This window comes from Pelecanus crispus, chromosome 3, assembly GCF_030463565.1.
Source record: "Pelecanus crispus isolate bPelCri1 chromosome 3, bPelCri1.pri, whole genome shotgun sequence".
NCBI lineage: Eukaryota > Metazoa > Chordata > Aves > Pelecaniformes > Pelecanidae > Pelecanus > Pelecanus crispus.
This window is the reverse complement of record NC_134645.1, coordinates 118,326,145-118,344,043: the sequence shown is the minus strand read 5'-3', so window position 1 is coordinate 118,344,043 and position 17,899 is coordinate 118,326,145.

Sequence of the window (17,899 nt, the reverse complement as noted above, 5' to 3'; positions counted from 1 at the left end):
ATCGATTTGGGAGGGGTGAGGAGAGAGGTTGCCAGTGAAGACCGAGGCAAAGAAGTTATTGAGTACCTCAGCCTTCTCCTCGTCTGCTGATACTAGGTCTCCATTCTTGTTCATCGAGGGGGTACGCTTTCTTTAACCTTCCTTTTCTGGTTGACATACCTGTAGAAGCCCTTCTTGTTAGTCTTTTCATCCCTTGCCAAATTCAGCTCCAGTTGTGCCTTGGCCACATAATCCATCATCAAGGGAACTTTCTGGTTGGTGTCTACTACAGGCCACCTGCCCGGTTATGTAGGGATGGGGTCAGGAAGGCCAAGGCATACTCAGTGGCTTGGACCTAAAAGAAATAAGCTTTAGCCATTTAGGACTTGGCATAATGGTGGATATAGAATCATAGAATCATAGAATCGTTTAGGTTGGAAAAGACCTTTAAGATCATCCAGTCCAACCATTAACCTACACAACCAAATCCACACTAAACCAATCAAGGGTAGACTAGACTAAACCATGTCCCAAAGTGTGACATCTACCCATTTTTTGAACACTTCCAGGGATGGTGACTCCACCACCTCTCTGGGCAGCCTGTTCCAATGTTTGACTACTCTTTCCGTAAAGAAATTTTTCCTATTATCCAACCTAAACCTCCCCTGGCGCAGCTTGAGCCCATTTCCTCTCTTCCTATCGCTAAGAGACCAACACTCACCTCACTACAACCTCCTTTCAGGTAGTTGTAGAGAGCAAGAAGGTCTCCCCTCAGCCTCCTCTTCTCTAAGCTAAACAACCCCAGTTCCCTCAGCCGCTCCTCATAAGGCCTGTGCTCCAGACCCTTCACCAGCTTCATCGCCCTTCTCTGGACACGCTCCAGCACCTCAATGTCCTTCTTCTATTGAGGGGCCCAAAACTGGACACAGTATTCCAGGTGTGGCCTCACCAGCGCCGAGTACAGGGGGACAATCACCTCCCTGCTCCAGTTGGCCACACTATTCCTGATACAGACCAGGATGCTGTTGGCCTTCTTGGCCACCTGGGCACACTGCTGGCTCATGTTCAGACAGCTGTCAACCTGCACCCCCAGGTCCTTTTACACCAGGCAGCTTCCCAGCCACTCTTCCCCAAGCCTGTAGAGTTGCATGGGGTTATTGTGACCGAAGTGCAGGACCCGGCCCTTGGCCTTGTTAAACCTCATCCAGTTGGCCTCGGCCCATCGGTCCAGCCTGTCCAGGTCCCTCTGCAGGGCCATCCTACCCTCCAGCAGATCAACACTCCCACCCACTTTGGTGTCGTCTGCAAACTTACTGAGGGTGCACTCAATCCCCTCATCCAGATCATCGATAAAGTTATTAAACAAGGCTGGCCCCAAAACAGAGCCCTGGAGAGCACCGCTTGTGACCGGCTGCCACCTGGACTTAACTCCATTTACCACTACTCTCTGGGCTCGGCCACCCAACCAGTTTTTTACCCAGTGAAGAGTACGCCCATCCAAGCCATGAGCTGCCAGCTTCCCAAAGAGAGTATTACGGGAGATGTTGTCAAAAGCTTTGCTAAAGTCCAGGTAAATGACATCCACAGCCTTTCCATCATCTACCAGGTGGGTCACGAGGTCATAAGAGGAGATCAGGTTGGTCAAGCAGGACCTGCCTTTCATGAACCCATGCTGGCTGGGCCTGATCCCCTGGTTGACCTGCACTTGCCTGTTGTGTTCACTCAAGATGAACCTCTCCATAATCTTTCCTGGCACCGAGGTCAGGCTGACAGGCCTGTAGTTCCCCGTGTCCTCCTTCTGGCCCTTCTTGTAGATGGGCGTCACACTGGCAAGCCTCCAGTCATCAGGGACCTCCCCTGTTAACCAGGACTGTTGATAGATAATGGAAAGTGGCTTGGCAAGCTCCTCTGCCAGCTCCCTCTGTACTCTCAGGTGGATCCCATCTGGCCCCATAGACTTGTGAGCATCCAGGTGGCATAGCAGGTCATTCACTGCTTCCTCCTGGACTATGAGGGCTCCATTCTGGTCCCCATCCCTATCCTCTAGCTCAGGGGCCTGAGTACCCTGGGGATGACCTGTCCGGCTGTTAAACACAGAGGCAAAGAAGGCGTTAAGTACCTCAGCCTTTTCCTTGTCCTCGGTGACAATATTCCCCCCCACATCCAGCAAGGGATAGAGATCCTCCTTGGCTCTTTTTTTATTGCTGATGTGCTTATTAAAGCATTTTGTATTATCTTTTACAGCATTAGCCAGATTAACTTCTTGCTGGGCTTTTGCCTTTTTAATTTCCTCCCTGCAGGACCTAACAAGATCCCTGTACTCCTCCTGAGTTGCCCGCCCCTTCTTCCAAAGGCGGTAGACTCTCCTTTTTTCCCTGAGTCCCCGCAAAAGCTCCCTATTCAGCCAGGCTGGTCATTTTCCCCGCTGGTTGGTCTTACGGCACACGGGGACAGCCCGCTCCTGCGCCCTTAAGACTTCCTTCTTGAAGAAGGCCCAGCCTTCCTGGACCCCTTTGCCCTTCAGGACTGCCTCCCAAGGGACTTTCCCAACCAGGGTCCTGAAGAGGCCAAAGTCTGCCCTCCGGAAGTCCATCGTAACAGTTTTGCTGCCCCTCCTCTTTACATCACCCAGAATCGAGAACTCTATCATATCGTGGTCACTAAGCCCAAGACGGCCTCCGACCTCGACATTTCCCACAAGCCCTTCTCTGTTCGTAAACAGCAGGTCAAGCGAGACACCTCCCCTGGTAGGCTTGCTTACCAGCTGCGTCAGAAAGTTATCCTCCACATGCTCTAGGAACTTTTGAGACTGTTGCCTCTCTGCTGTATGGTATTTCCAGCAGATGTCTGGCAAGTTGAAGTCCCCCATGAGAACAAAGGCTAGCAATTGCGAGACTTCTGCCAGCCACTTATAGAACACTTCATCTACCTCTACATCCTGGTTGGGTGGTTTATAGCAGACTCCCAACTGGACATCCGCCTTGCTGGCCTTCCCCCTCATCCTTACCCATAAGCACTCAACCTTGTCATCACCACTGTCGAGCTCTATACAGTCAAAACACTCCCTAACATACAGAGCCACCCCACTGCCTCTCCTTCCCTGCCTATGCCTTCTGAAGAGCTTATAGCCATCCAATGCAGCACTCCAGTCATGAGAGTCATCCCACCACATTTCTGTGATGGCGACTATGTCACAGCCATCCTGTTGCACAAGGGCCTCCAGCTCCTCCTGTTTGTTGCCCATGCTACGTGCATTGGTGTAGTTGCACTTGAGCCGGGCTATCGATTTCGCCCCCAATGTTGCCATGCCACCCCTGGGCTCCTCACTAGTGGGCCCGTTTATATCCCCTTCCCCTTCCCCCTTTAAAACTAGTTTAAAGCCCTCTCAATGAGTCCTGCCAACTCGTGGGCAAGAATCCTTTTCCCCTTTGGAGACAGCCGATCTCCATCAGCCACCAGCAGGCCCGGTGCCGTGTAAACCTCCCCGTGATTGAAAAACCCAAAATTCCACCGATGGCACCAGCCTCTGAGCCACCTGTTAATCGAGTTTTCCTGGCTTATACACTTATACTTATATAGCTGGCTTAAACACTTCATTCTTTTTGATAGCCTGCCTGCATGGACTTGAGCTACTCATTTAAGCCCAGATCAACAAATAAATGTATTTAGCTGTTTAAACTCTGGTGCCTAAATACTATATGAAGTTTCATTTTTAATCTCTTTTACCTTACTTACTTGTCTCTTAAATGGTAATGGAAGCACTTCCTCACTGCGCAAGAGCTGCAGTAGAACATACTGTGAAGCTCTTGGTTGTTGTTGCAGAGGGTGAAAACAGGTACTGTGAATAGATAATGGAATGCAAGAGTTGTAACCAGGCAATTGATAGATGTTTTCTGGCCTAAGAGAGAACTTCTGTGTTCCTAAGGCAGAAATTGCCAATTTATCTAAGTCCAGTAGGCAGTGATCCATTTAAAAAACAAAAATCCTTTACAACTAGCAACCTCCTGAGAAGACTTAGAAAAGAGAACTTGGACTAAATACGTTATCAGTGGCCTTTCCAGGGATGCCGGGATACCTTGATAAAATCTTTTACTGCTCCAGCTTGCTCAAATCCTGTAAACATACAAATGGGACTTCCACTTCCAAGGCTGTCAATCTGCTGTCTTTCTGAGCACTAAAATATAAAAAGAAGCAGGTGTTGCTAAGCAAGAGAAATAAAAGGAATTGAATGGTGAGCTTTGTTAGAGCATTTAAAAGCCCACAAACTTCATTCACAGAACATAAAAAGGAATGAAGAAAATAAGCCAGATACCAGAATAAAGCAATTATTGTAAAGTGAAATGAGAACACTAAATTCAGAAGGTGATAATAAGTTCTGGCTTTAAAAAAATAGACAATTAATAGAAATAAATGTGTAATCAGCACAGAGGGGAAAAAAAGGAAATCAGACTCTGTAGAAGTATGATCAGCAAGTTTTTAGGAGCCTAATTAGGCATAATAATACTTGGCATTATACAGTGGGTGTTGAACAATCCTTGCTTTTAAATGTTCGAAGATGCGCTTTCAATCTGTCAGCAAGTTATCTCCTGTATCTTTTTTTTTTTTTTTTTAACTTGTGGTGGTAATTACAGACTTATACAGAGCTAATTAGAAACTGAAGTTGAACTTTTTTGAATTTTAGGGGATTAATGTCATTAAAAATGACATAACTCCTGTTACACCTGGAAATGGACACTGAAGAGCAGAAATGTTGTTCTGAGTTTAGTGAAGCAAACTAGTCTGTTATTTAAGTATACAGTTGCTGTTTTAAACATTAGTTCATGGTCTGCTAAATTCTGTAGTGCTTCTACCTTGGAAAGGAACTATAAAGGAGATCTGCAAGAGTTTCTGACATTGATTAATTCCGTTCTGAAAGCAATTAATCAGGATATACAGCATCTGCTTTTATTTCCACAGCAGAGGGAGAAAAAGCAATAAGATGTAGTGTATCCATGTAAAACCAGTTAAAGAGTTAAACTGCCAAGTGGGTGATCATGAGTAATGGGAGCCAAATTTAGAGCAGCATGTGTTGCGTATATGAATATCAAAAGGAAATTTTTAAAAGGAAAGCTGGCCAAATGAGAAAACTTGGCCATGTGAAATATATGTTACTGAAATATAGCTGAAAGAAAAGAATTAATGGTACATTGTGATCTAGCTGTAACCTATTCCTAAGAGAAAGGATATGAGTAATAAAGATGGACATGTGGAACTAAAACTTCAGGTGAGCATAGAAAATGTGATAGATTTGTCCTGTTGACCTCATAATCAGAGCAAATGGAGAATAGCGTGTTCCAAGATGTTTAAAAGAGTTAAAACTAATAGAGCAGTAATAATGAATGATTTCAATGATACACACACAAATTGATCAAATATCACAATAAATGTTAGGAGAAGTAGTTTCCTAATGATTTTAAACAATTACCTCTTAGAACAATTATTTCTCATATGTAGAAGTTAAGAAATTCCCCTCAGCCTGTTCTCTTGCAGTTCACAGAAAATAAAGGAAAAAGAAACAGCTAATGTGAAGGCTTTAACAACTACTAACCATAACGGATTTAGAAAAAAATGTTCCATTTGGAAAAAACATACGATACCAAAATGCAATCAAATGACGTTCATCTTCAGAAGATATGATTAAAACCCAGCCCTTAACACACATACTCCTCTAAAAACCAAAACCACAAACCCCACCTGGTCTCTTAGAATCTAAATGTTTCATGATAATATGTTGTCTGTCAAAACTTCTGTACTCTGAGTTGTTGCCTCCCACAGTTTTTCAGCTCCCAGATACTGTAGCCCCTACTATAGCTGTAGTAAGAGGACTAACTCTGTGGGAAGTTGCTCACTCATGCAGCCTCATTTTCCAGACAGTGTATTGCCTTGTGGAGTGGGCAGCTGAAGAAAAACAAAAAGCCCGTATCATTCCCAAAATATGGAATTTTCCATAATTTGTCGTTCATTGAAGAATTTAAACTCCTCTATTTTTTGTCTCAATTCAGGATATCAATGCTTTCCAAACACATAACAGAGGGAAACTTCACTCTTTGGCAAGGCCTAGTTAAAATGCCAGTATATCATAGAATCATAGAATCATTTATGTTGGAAAAGACCTTTAAGATCATCCAGTCCAACCATTGACCTAACACTACCCAGTCCACCACTAAACCAATTAAGGGTGGAGTCATAATTTCATGTTTCCTGGCTTGGTGGCTGGATTATTTTTTAATGAAAGCAAAAACTAGGAATCATTAAGGTTGGAAAGGACCTCTAAGATCGTCAGTCCAACCATCAACCCAACACCACCATGCCCACTACACCATGTCCCAAAGTGCCACATCTACCCATTTTTTGAACACTTCCAGGGATGGGGACTCCACCACCTCTCTGGGCAGCCTATTCCAATGCTTGACTACCCTTTCCGTAAAGAAATTTTTCCTAATATGCAATCTAAACCTCCCCTGGCACAACTTGAGCCCATTTGCTCTTGTCCTATTGCTAACTACATGGGAGAAGAGACCAACACCCACCTCACTACAACCTCCTTTCAGGTAGTTGTAGAGAGCAATAAGGTCTCCCCTCAGTCTCCTCCTCTAGGCTAAGCAACCCCAGTTCCCTCAGCCGCTCCTCATAAGACCTGTGCTCCAGATCACTCACCAGCTTCGCTGCCCTTCTCTGGACATGCTCCAGCACCTCAATGTCCTTCTTGTAGTGAGGGGCCCAAAACTGGACACAGTATTCCAGGTGCGGCCTCACCAGCGCCGAGTACAGGGGGACAATCACCTCCCTGCTCCTGCTGGCCACACTATTCCTGATACAAGCCAGGATGCTGTTGGCCTTCTTGGTCACCTGGGCACGCTGCTGGCTCATGTTTAGCCGGCTGTCTACCAACACCCCCAGGTCCTTTTCCGCTGGACAGCTTTCTAGCCACTCCTCCCTAAGGCCTATAGTGTTGCATGGGGTTGTTGAGCCCGAAGTGCAGGACCCGGCACTTGGCCTTGTTGAATTTCATACAGTGTTGAATATCACTTTGTCGTAGTGTGAACGTGTTTAGAGTAAGTAGGACACAAAATAAGTTTTCACATGAGAAAACGTATAAGACAGTACCTAAAATGCACAGTAGACATAGTCAGTATCAATGCACAACTGCTAGGTTTAGCACTTCAGTGCTTTTTTCATGTTTCCTTTCAGCCCTAACACAATGCCATAGTCAATGCTGAGCATTAAATTCTCTTCCACCAGAGATTCCTCTGTATGCCAGGTGGCACAGGCAATATATGTGCCAGTACATGGAAGACACATCTCAAAGTGCTCAGAGATAAAGTACTGCTTTGGAGGAAGCAGTAGCTGAACTCTGAAAGCTGTAGTAATGAAACTGGAAGCTCTCTGAGCAACAGCAAGTTTGATTAAAGATACCTTCAAGGTATCACTAACAATTTCCACCTCTGGGATGGCAGTCCCAGTGCTAAAGAGGGGAAGGAATATGTCATGACATCAACTTGGCTTGGGTAAGTTCATGATTGTTGGTCGTGATTCATGTGGGTGCTAGTCACAGAGGGAAGGAAAGGAGATTGATTCTGTTGGAAGAACTGAGACAAATGAAGAAGTGCCTTGGCAGTGATCTCTGAAATGTTCCCAGGACCATATGTTAGGCCACCATATAATATGAATAAATGTCATTTACAAAGTCTAAATTTTTAAATCTCTCAAATGAACTGTTAATGGAACAGCTCAAAGTAGCGCAGAAAGGCAGACTTAGTTTTGTGCAGTATGTATGCTTTGGTTACAAATGTGGCTATTACTAAAGCACTATATATCAGTGGCCATAATGTACATACATTCCAGAAAGAGGAACAGAGACCACCCAACCACTATGATAATGCTTAATTTTAAGAAGAGCAGCTGCCTAAAATAGAAAATCATCTTAAACATCAATTAGAAGGAACAGCTAGATGGGTAATATATTTGCGTGTCACATACAGACTCTTGTGTCATAATGATACCATATTGGTATTTTTAAACAGATTGAGAATCAATACAAATAATAGTATATGGATCTCAGGAAAAAAAAGAGAAAAAGAAGAAAAAAAACCAAACAAATGCACAGTTAAATGGTTAGCTAAATCCTAGAAAGAACAAAAAAAGAAATCCTTGCCATGATCTAACAGTAAGGCAAAAGAGATTTTTAAAGCTAAAAAGCATCCTTAAGAAAGTTGAAGTTGTATACAATAAGGAAAATTTAAAAAATTAAAATCTAGCAGATTAAATGCAATAAAAACCTTAGCAAGGCAGTCAAAGCAGACATCTAGAAAACCATACAGAAGGCATAAAACAAATGAAAAAAAAAAAAAAAAAAGATTTTTCAAACACATGGGGATTAGGGGGGGAAGCCAGAGAGTCCTTAGGGCCAAAAAAGATCAATGTATAAAAAGTGTGTTTTGAAAATATAAAGCCTTGGCAGAAAACCTAATTTTTACATCTGTGTTCAGTGGAGAGGAGGGGGGAAGAGCATATGATGGAGCTTTTTTTCATGCAAAGTGAATTTGGGGATTTGTCTAAGGTGGAAATTTCAGTAAAAGACACTATACTACAAATGAAAACAATAAACAGTAACATCTCAAAAGATCCAAAGAGCTGTTGTGGAACTCAAGTATGAACTAGATGAATTACCAATCATGGTATGCAAACACTTGCTTAAATTTACCTTAGTACCAGTGATTTAGAAGGTGGCACATATGATGCCTATTTCCAAAAATGTTACCAGAGGGAATTCAAACTACTGTAGACAGGGAAATCTGTATCAGATAAATGAGCCAGAACAGTGTTATGGAGCACATGGATAAAGGAAAAGAGTTGATACCAATTTTGTAATGGGAAGTCATGTATTACGAAACTATTGGACTTCTTTGAATGAGTAAGTAAGCATAAGTAAGGGATATGCAGATTATATACTCAGGTTTCTAAAAGGCATCACCATTACTAAAGTCTCTTAATAAGGCTGATGTTAGAAAAGAAGATGGTCTTTCCATAGATAACATTTATAAGATGGGAAGCAAACCGTGGGAATATTTGGCCTTGTGGTGGTACATCCCCCCCACCCTGTTTTTTCTGTTCTGGTTTTCCCCTTTACTTCGGCTGCTTTACAGTCTCAGGAATTCCAGGCTGCAGCTTTTGTGTACCGAGTTGGTCAGTTAAGCGCCCCTTGATTGTACCAGAAACTCCTACACGGCTGGAGCAGAGAGCGGCTCTGTTCTTATCAACATTCATATTATGGCTAACGAGGGGAACGAGAACAAACAGCTACCCCGGACAGCCTTGAAACAGGGTGGGATCATCACTGCTGGAATTCCAGCAACAAGCCAACCTGAATTGTGGCTCGGATGGAATTTTACTGGTGATTGAAGTCATTCATCTCACAATCCTATAAATGGCAGTCCTAAGTGAGGCCCTTTGAGCTCTCCTGGACCGCCGCGGGCCGCACCAGCATCTCCCTCTGATCGAAATGTCTCTCAGAGTCAGCGAAAACTAGCAGACTCGGAAAGTCTGCTGCCACCAGAACTCCATTGCCGGAGATCAACAACAGAGCCTGGGCTGCTGCTGTTCTTCACTCCTCGAGGCTCTGCTCTCGCCCATTGAGAAATGCCAAGGCATTAGACGTGAGTATTTCACTAAACTCGAGGGGAATTTTTAACAGGTATACTATTTTCATATATGCATTTATAGTTGTAAGTGTGCATGCATGAATCAATTTAAGGAGTTTTGTAGATGTATGATTTAATTTTAAAAGGAGTTTTATATTGCTGTACTATTCTTACAGCATTACTCTCCTAAACCGTTGACCAAGTCTGAGACTAAGACTAGACCTAGCCGCACCTCGGCTCCTCTCTGAGAAGGAGTTTAGAAAGCAAGGGGGTCCAGTCTAAACCTCGTGACTCAACGGGAGGGCCCCCCTGCTCCTTGCCTTTATTCCATATATACGCAATCCTTTTATGAATCATTTTAACTCGTTGTGATTTAATTCTCTTTTATGTGCTTCTATGTAGTAATAGAGTGAACCTTGCCATCTTCGAATCTGTAACTAAGTCACTGTTTTGTCTAATCACTTTATTAATCATTGATGATTGAGTGCTATTGAAAATATTGTAATCAAATTCTGCAATCCTCTACAAGTAAATGCTAACTTCTACTAAATCAAACTGTGTAAAATCAGTCATTCATAGTGAATTGACATAATCAGCAGGATGCATAGACCTGCATTCGTGACAGGCCTCTACTGTGAAGGGAAGGCACTTATGGTATTTTATGGGGATCTATGGTGTGTTGACAATATTAGCTGCTGGTAATCAATTATTCTGGTTGTCAAGTTGTTTAGAAACACAGAAGCTCACAGTGAAGAACTGGAGAAGGACTTCTTGATGCTGAGTGACTGAGCGATAAAGTGTCAGATAAATGGGTCAGGAAGTGAGGCATGGGGAAGCGACCTATCTTTATTTACACAGAGGTGAGCTTTGAACTGACCATCCAACTACTACAATAGAGGAATGAGATTCTAGTTTTGTGATAGTAAAATGCCAGCTCAATGCCCAGTAACTCAAAAAATATTACAAATAATTAAGAGAACAAAACAAAGAAGAAAACCAAAATATAATGCACTAGTGGTGCATATCCTGAATGGTATGTGCTATTTGGATCCTCTACGTCTAAAAGGTAGAATTGTAAAGTATACAGAGAAGGTTATCAAAGTGATCAAAGGTACGGTATGAATATTCCTTAGGAAGAGTCCCATGCAAGAAAAGAGAAGACTGGTTCAGGAGGAATGTACTGCAGAAATCTATAGAATCCTGAGCAGCATGGAAAAGTGAATAGGGAATGACAGTACTTATCTCATCAGACACAAACAAAAGAAGGAATTGCTCTGCACAATATGTAGTCAAGATGAGGTGCTTGACAGAGGATATTTTGGATAGTAAAAGCTAACTAAGGTTCAAAGAAAAGAAAAACATAGAATGATACATTATGAAAGTTGAAATAAGGTTTGGGAAGCTCATGAGATGTTAACTGCTAGAAACTGGTTCCCCTCCACTGGCCTTGTCTCACTGGAGACTAGGCTGAAGGGTCTGAGCCCAAAGAACTCCCTCTGTACCTGTAAGATTGAAACTGTAGTATATCAATGGTTGCACTCCATTGGGTAAAAGAGAGTAGAGGATATTATCTCCGTATAATAGCACCATCTAATTTAATGTATTGTGTTCTTTGGGTTCTAACTGTTCAAGTATGAAACATTAAGTAAGGTTGTGGATGCAGGTTTACCTTCAGACTCAGCCTGCGAGATTTTAGCTGTGCCATGGGCTGTACGTAGTAAACTTACTGACATGCACATGACTTATTCATGCTTATTCTTCTTGATTGACATATTTCTCAGCTTGACCTAGAGGTTAAGACTGAAATCAGAGGAATCTTAAATGAGAGGCACTTCTGAGAATAGATTTGAAGCATAGATGGAGAGGGTTCATATAGCCAAGAAATAAATTGAATTCTCCAGGTCACAGGTATGTAGAGCAATACTTTTCTGTAAATAGTTTTATTTTATCTTAAAAAGTAATTAATTAAAACCTATGCAGTAAAGAGCTGTCTGATAGAAACTAATTCCTAGACTTTTGTAATTCAGGCATGACTTAAAGTTGCTTAAAAAAAAAAGAAGAAAATGTGAGTCTTCTGTTGATTTGAAAAATACAAAGAACAGCAGCAAAATACTTTGTGTAAGAATCTGAAATACTGGATAAATGTATTGTAATGCGTCAACTTGGCAGAAGAGTACTGCTGAAAATGCTTTCTGTGAACATCAAGAGATAGCTCAGCATCATAGACGTAGCCTATTGTCATAGTCTTGCATTTGAGTTTTGAGACAGGAAAAAATAGTTGCAATCTATCCTTCCTGTTAATGGCATTATGGCATTATACGGTTGCAGTTATTTCTCTTAAAAGAAAGACTTTTTTTTTTTATAACAGTTTCCATATCTAGGTCATTTTCCTAGAGGTTTTCCTTTAGACATTTAAAATTTTGTAAAAATAGTATTGGAATGATATTTTTAAACCATTTTATTGTTCAAAACAAGTAGAGCTTTTCAGAAGACAACAAATTTTCAAAACGATATTTTGTTCCAGGTGCAAAACATACGTTTCAGTGGACTGTTGAAAGATTCTATGACAATATGTGGATTTCCGTGTTTAACATTTAAAAACAAATTATGTTGAATAAACACTGAATCAATATCTCATCAACATGACAAAATGGTGATTCTAATCGGAAATTACAGTCTTGCAGAGCAACATGGAAAAGGTTAATCTTAAAAAAGAAAAGTAATTAGTAATTCATGTTTAACTCTAAATGCTAGTTTCTTGTCCAATTAAGATCCATCTGCTTATAGCCTTTTTTGCGCATATCAAACATGATGTTCAAACAAAAAAAAAATTCAAAAGTCTTCATGCAGAGAGGAAATAACATCCTCATTAATGAGAATTGTGCATCATTCCTATCATTCTGGTGCAAAAATATAGTAATCTAATGAGTTATCGGTGCTTGTTGTAAGCTGACTTGAAGATTAATCTTTGTTAACTACTTGCTTAATGTTACAGTTAATAATTAATTGCCTTGTAGCCCTATATCATCCATCACTTTGCTGAACTGAATCAATTCTTTTTTTAACTTATAAGAGGTTGTTTATCTTTGCTTAAGGCTACTTTGGATAAAAGATATCTGAAAGGTTATAAAGTGTTGATTCTGTGAGAGTTTGTTATGCATACAAACCACAAAGCTTTCTTTATAAGTTTCCATGCTTATTGCTTTCCACAATAAAAAAAGAAATTTTATTGCCATTTTCTTCAACAGAAATGTTGCCACATAACCTTATATCATGTTGAATCATAAATATTTTCATACATTATTCAGTGGAAACGGTCTTAGATGAATTAGCATAATCTATTGTGCACTACAAATATTTTCTGAAATCTGTAAAGATTAAATTCTAATTGCTTTGATTTTGGCAGAGATTGTCTTGGAGACTAATAACAATTTAGAAACAAAACATATAATGCCACTGGTCCTTAAGAATTAAATTTTGCTGCTGGTAGGACCTTGACTTGAAAAGGGTCATATGACTTTGGCTTTTCTGCCTAGAGTTGTATTCCAGTATTTGACATGTTTCTGATTTGTGAATTATCCTCCATGTTCATATTGTATAAATTATTTTTATGTCAAAGAAATGTCTCTCAAGAGCTGGTGACGAAGAGTGTGATCAATAGACAATGTTTTTCCCTAGTAAAGTTGAAATAATTATAGAAAAATCAAATAGTTAAAATAATAAATAAATAAATAAAGGAAAATAATGCCAAGGGTTAGCCCTTACTTTCACCAAAATCAGTAAATTAAAAGTTACAGTTCCCACTGTGGCGATATCTCAGTCCCCTGGCACATACGTTGCATTCTGTTTTGCAGCACATGATATTAGCTTTAATGCTTTAATATATTTATACAAAGCAGCTGAGTTAAAATTGCTTGGGGGACTATAATTTTAAATATGTTGTCTTTTGTGTGCATAACACCACAGCCATAATGCTCCATTAATGTATTTTCCCCCATTTAATTATGTAAAGAATTGATTATACACCTTCTGGTGTGTTGCATACTGAACTATGGAATGATTAGCTGGATCTTCAGCTAGTGAGAAGGGTATAACCCTGGTGAAATCTTGAAGCTACAGTTGTTTGCAGCACCTGAGACTCTGTTCTGGTATGATTAGCATGGAGGGGATACAGCACATTAACATCAAGACATTTCAAGGTCTTTACTTGCCTTGCAATAGATTTTCCCTGAAATTGGAACGTTAATTCTAGTCTCTTGGGAAGGAACAGCTGCCTGATCTGCTCCGTTATATGGGTGTAAATGGGAAAGAACTCTCTGAAGTCAGTGAAGTTATTCAAGTATGAAAAGCAGTGCAATACCCTCCTCAGGCCTGAAAGATATTGCATAAAGTGACCTGAAATAAGCTTGTAGTGGGATAAAAGAAGTGCCTATAATGTACTTTCACTTGGTTTATAAGTAAAGAATAATTTTAGACCAGCACTCTTTACATTCTTATCAGAGACGTTCTTGGTGCAGTAAGAGCTTACAAGGTGCTTTTTTTTTCTTCATGACTTATAAATTGGAGGCTGATTAGAGGAGCTTTGGAGGTGATGTGGAACAAAGACTGGTATTAATGGTAAATATTTATTGAGCTATTTATTCTTTGGTTTAGTGCCTTTTTAAACATACACCACCTAATCAATGTTAAAATGAATTAATGTCAACTGAAATAAAATGTATTTCAGGAATTTCAGGTATAAAATGTTTCTATTTGGTTTTCAAGATATTGCAGTACAAGGCAATTTTGCAAAGTGGGAAGCATTGCTCCAGAAAGGCACTCTGAATTCTGCTTCTCTATTGCACATTGGTGGAGCCTTCACTGGCCTGGACCATAGCCAGAGATGGGGAGATGGGTTTGCCAGCTGTGAAAAATTTGGCTAGCCAAATTTGTCATCATCACTGATGCTCTAGGAAAGGAAGCTATTAATTCACGGCAGTGAAATGAGTAGGTTGTGGGATTGCCTGTCAGGGGAATGAAAGGGGCATTTGGTAACTAAATATCCAGCTAATAGCTGCAAACCTGGGCTGTTTCTCTGATCTCAAATGATTTATGCAGCAAAGCCAAAGCTGGTAGAAAGTGTGAATAATGGTGTAGGTGTATCTCAATGAAGGGAAAAATGAAGGTACTCTATGATTCTATAACACCAATTCCTTTTTATAGTATGACACTGCAATATAAGGAATAGGTATGAACTTCATTCTGCTTGATTATCTTTCTGAGGTGTTATTACACAGTCTAAAGAGCTATTATAAGCTAGTTTGACAATTTTATTTGCTGCCTAGCTTCCTGTGGCTGATGAAAGAGTTGAAACCACTTACTTTCATTCATTTCTCTATTTCCTAGAATGTAAGAACAAAATTCAGCTGTGGTGAATGCATAACACTGGAAATTATTAAAATGACTGTGCACGTGGAAAGGTCCTGGGTTATGTGACATGCATGAAGCAGTACATGACACTCACCCCTTTCCCTTCAGTTTCTGTGGGGAGTTGTATGAGATGAGGTCAATGCCCAGTGGAAAGAGTTTTTTGTTCTTATTTAACTGAAAATCCCATACCTGTAATTAACTCCCACAAGAAACAAACCCAGTTAGCTAGTTACCTTATTCTGTGGTCTGACATGTAACTTATATCAGATTGATTCAACAAAGATAAAAAGAAAAGTTGACTTAATACCATTTTTCAGATACTGTGCTTTGAGTGTGTAATATTTTACTCAAGCCAGATCTTCCTCTTTACTTCAGAAAACATTTTTTTGGCTTAACAAATTACTAATACTTTTTAGAATGTAAAGCTTTATTAAATTTTCCAAAAGTTTCAAACATTAAGCTCTGTATATTTCTGATGAACCATAGTATCAAACAAGTACCACTTCAATATAAACCACAAATGATCATTTTCGGGTAAGGACAGAGCATAACTCCATATCGCTATCAAAGACTAAGAAAAGACCAGATTTTAAATTTTTCTTGCATAAAAGTTCTTACAATCTTTAATAAAGGACAGATTGATTCTTTCCCTCTTACATAATAATTTCTCACTGTTATTGGGAAGTCCGGCAAATGTTTTGTTCACAATAAAGTCAGGTAAAATATCTGGTGATATCAAAGGCAGTGTTGTTTCATTTTACTTATACTGGAATCATATTTCCCAGTAAGACTGTTCTTTTAGGTTAACAGCAGTTTACAGTTTACATTTGAATACATCAATTGAATGCAGTGTGTTAATTGAAAGATTATTTGATTTATAACGATAAATGTTTTGTGTAAAAATACAGAGATGTATATTTTTCCCCCTTGTTTTATGCATGGTGTAAATTTGCTGGGATCATGTTTAGACCTAAAAATGCCCTTGAAAATGTTGACAATGACAAGATCCCCTTGATTCCCACTTTGGTGAGTCTCTATTGATAATCTACACAGGTAGTCAGCTACCATGTTTTCCATCTTTAAAAACCACAGAAAGTATAGTAAATATTGTCACCTATTTCTCTAAGAATGAGTATGTGAGAGTAAAGTGATGTGCCCCGCTCACACAGCAAGGGCAGGTGAGTCAAGCAATGACTGAGTCTCCATTCCATGATCACTCCAACATCTGTAATAGCAGAAAACCAGTTTCACCACCAGAATAAATTCTGGCTTGCAGATACAGTGTGTCTTTCATTAATTCATATGCATGTTTCTGCTTCTCTCACAGGCAGGCTTCATCCATCAGAACTGTTTTCTCTTTAGAGACATATTAAAACCTACTGCCTTAACTATCCCAAAGGAAATCTACGCTCCTATATATGCAAGGAAATCATGGTACTCCTCCTGCCTTTTCCTGATATATATTCTATCTCTGACTTTGGAGATGGGCAGCCTGGCAAACACATGTCCCACATCATAGCCTTAACAGAAAGCACCTGGTTTTCCTTGGTCATGTGAGCTCTGAAAGTTACTGCTACTGTAAAGCTCAATAGTTTCTATCTGAGAAAACTAAATTAATTCTAAGGTGCTGTCAATAAATTAACTTTTCACCTGCTCACAACTTGCCAAGACTGGATGACGGCATTGTGCAACCTGGTACTGCATGTTATTTCCAAATGAACAGACTTCGCCGTGGTGACTTGAGATTAGGTGCATTCACTTAAATTATCAATTTATCAATTATCAGTCACAGAGATAATTGTCAGCTTCTCATTAAAAGGGATAATAAGGCACAACACCAAAAATATTAGAATGCTTCATTTAGCTGAAACCTTTGGCTGTAATTTGGCCCCTTACATCTGAGATGGACTGAGAGATACAAAACAATTTACCTCCTGGAATGGAGAAGTGCAGTTGTCTCATGCTTTATTATCAACAGTGAATATAAATTTTCATTATGGTACGAAATTTTGGTATGAAAATAAGGGAGAAATAGGCTCTTTACAGACTGGCTTAATCGTGTGGCTATTGACAATGATCTTCATAATTGCCTGGCTGATGAGTTATGTCATTGTGGAGGTTCTTAATTAACCATGTAAGCATGGGAAACAGGGAGGGACTAAAAGTCACCAACCACTTAGGTGTTTTGAGTAGAGATTGAGCACCTTGTCCATAAAATAGAATTGATTAATGTTTCAGTTCTCTAGCTATTTTCTTAAGAGAGAGGAAAAACATTTCATTTTAACAAACTAGTAAACATTGTCGTTCACCTAGATATTGTCAGACTCTGTCCTCTACTCTGTAACCAAGTAATCAGAGGTGGGAATTATTCTGACCTAACTTCACCCACTTAAAAATCAGTTTGAATGATTCAGTTCAGCCCCTTATATTACCATGGAGGTACTTCCAAAAGCAGTTTGTTCCCCACCTATCTTTTTGTTTGAAGTTTAAACGCTACTTTTTTTTTTTTTTTTTTTTTTTCCTTAAACCCTAGTGGCTAATCATTACTTTGGATAAAGGGCTCTGTTTGTGAGTTAGTACACCTGCCCCACAGACAACTCTGCAATTTCCAGTAAGAAAATAAAATCAAAATTACAAAGCTGGATTTTTTTTGTATTTCAAAGGAAAATAAGAGTAAGTTTATTTTTTTTGAGAGTCTGTGAAGGTAGGAGCCACCTGACTTAAAGGATGTAATTTTCTAAAAGTGACATTTTTTATAGTCTTATGAACACAGCACTAATAAATAAAAAATTTCAACAAAACTGCACCATGTAGTCATAATCCAAGCTGGT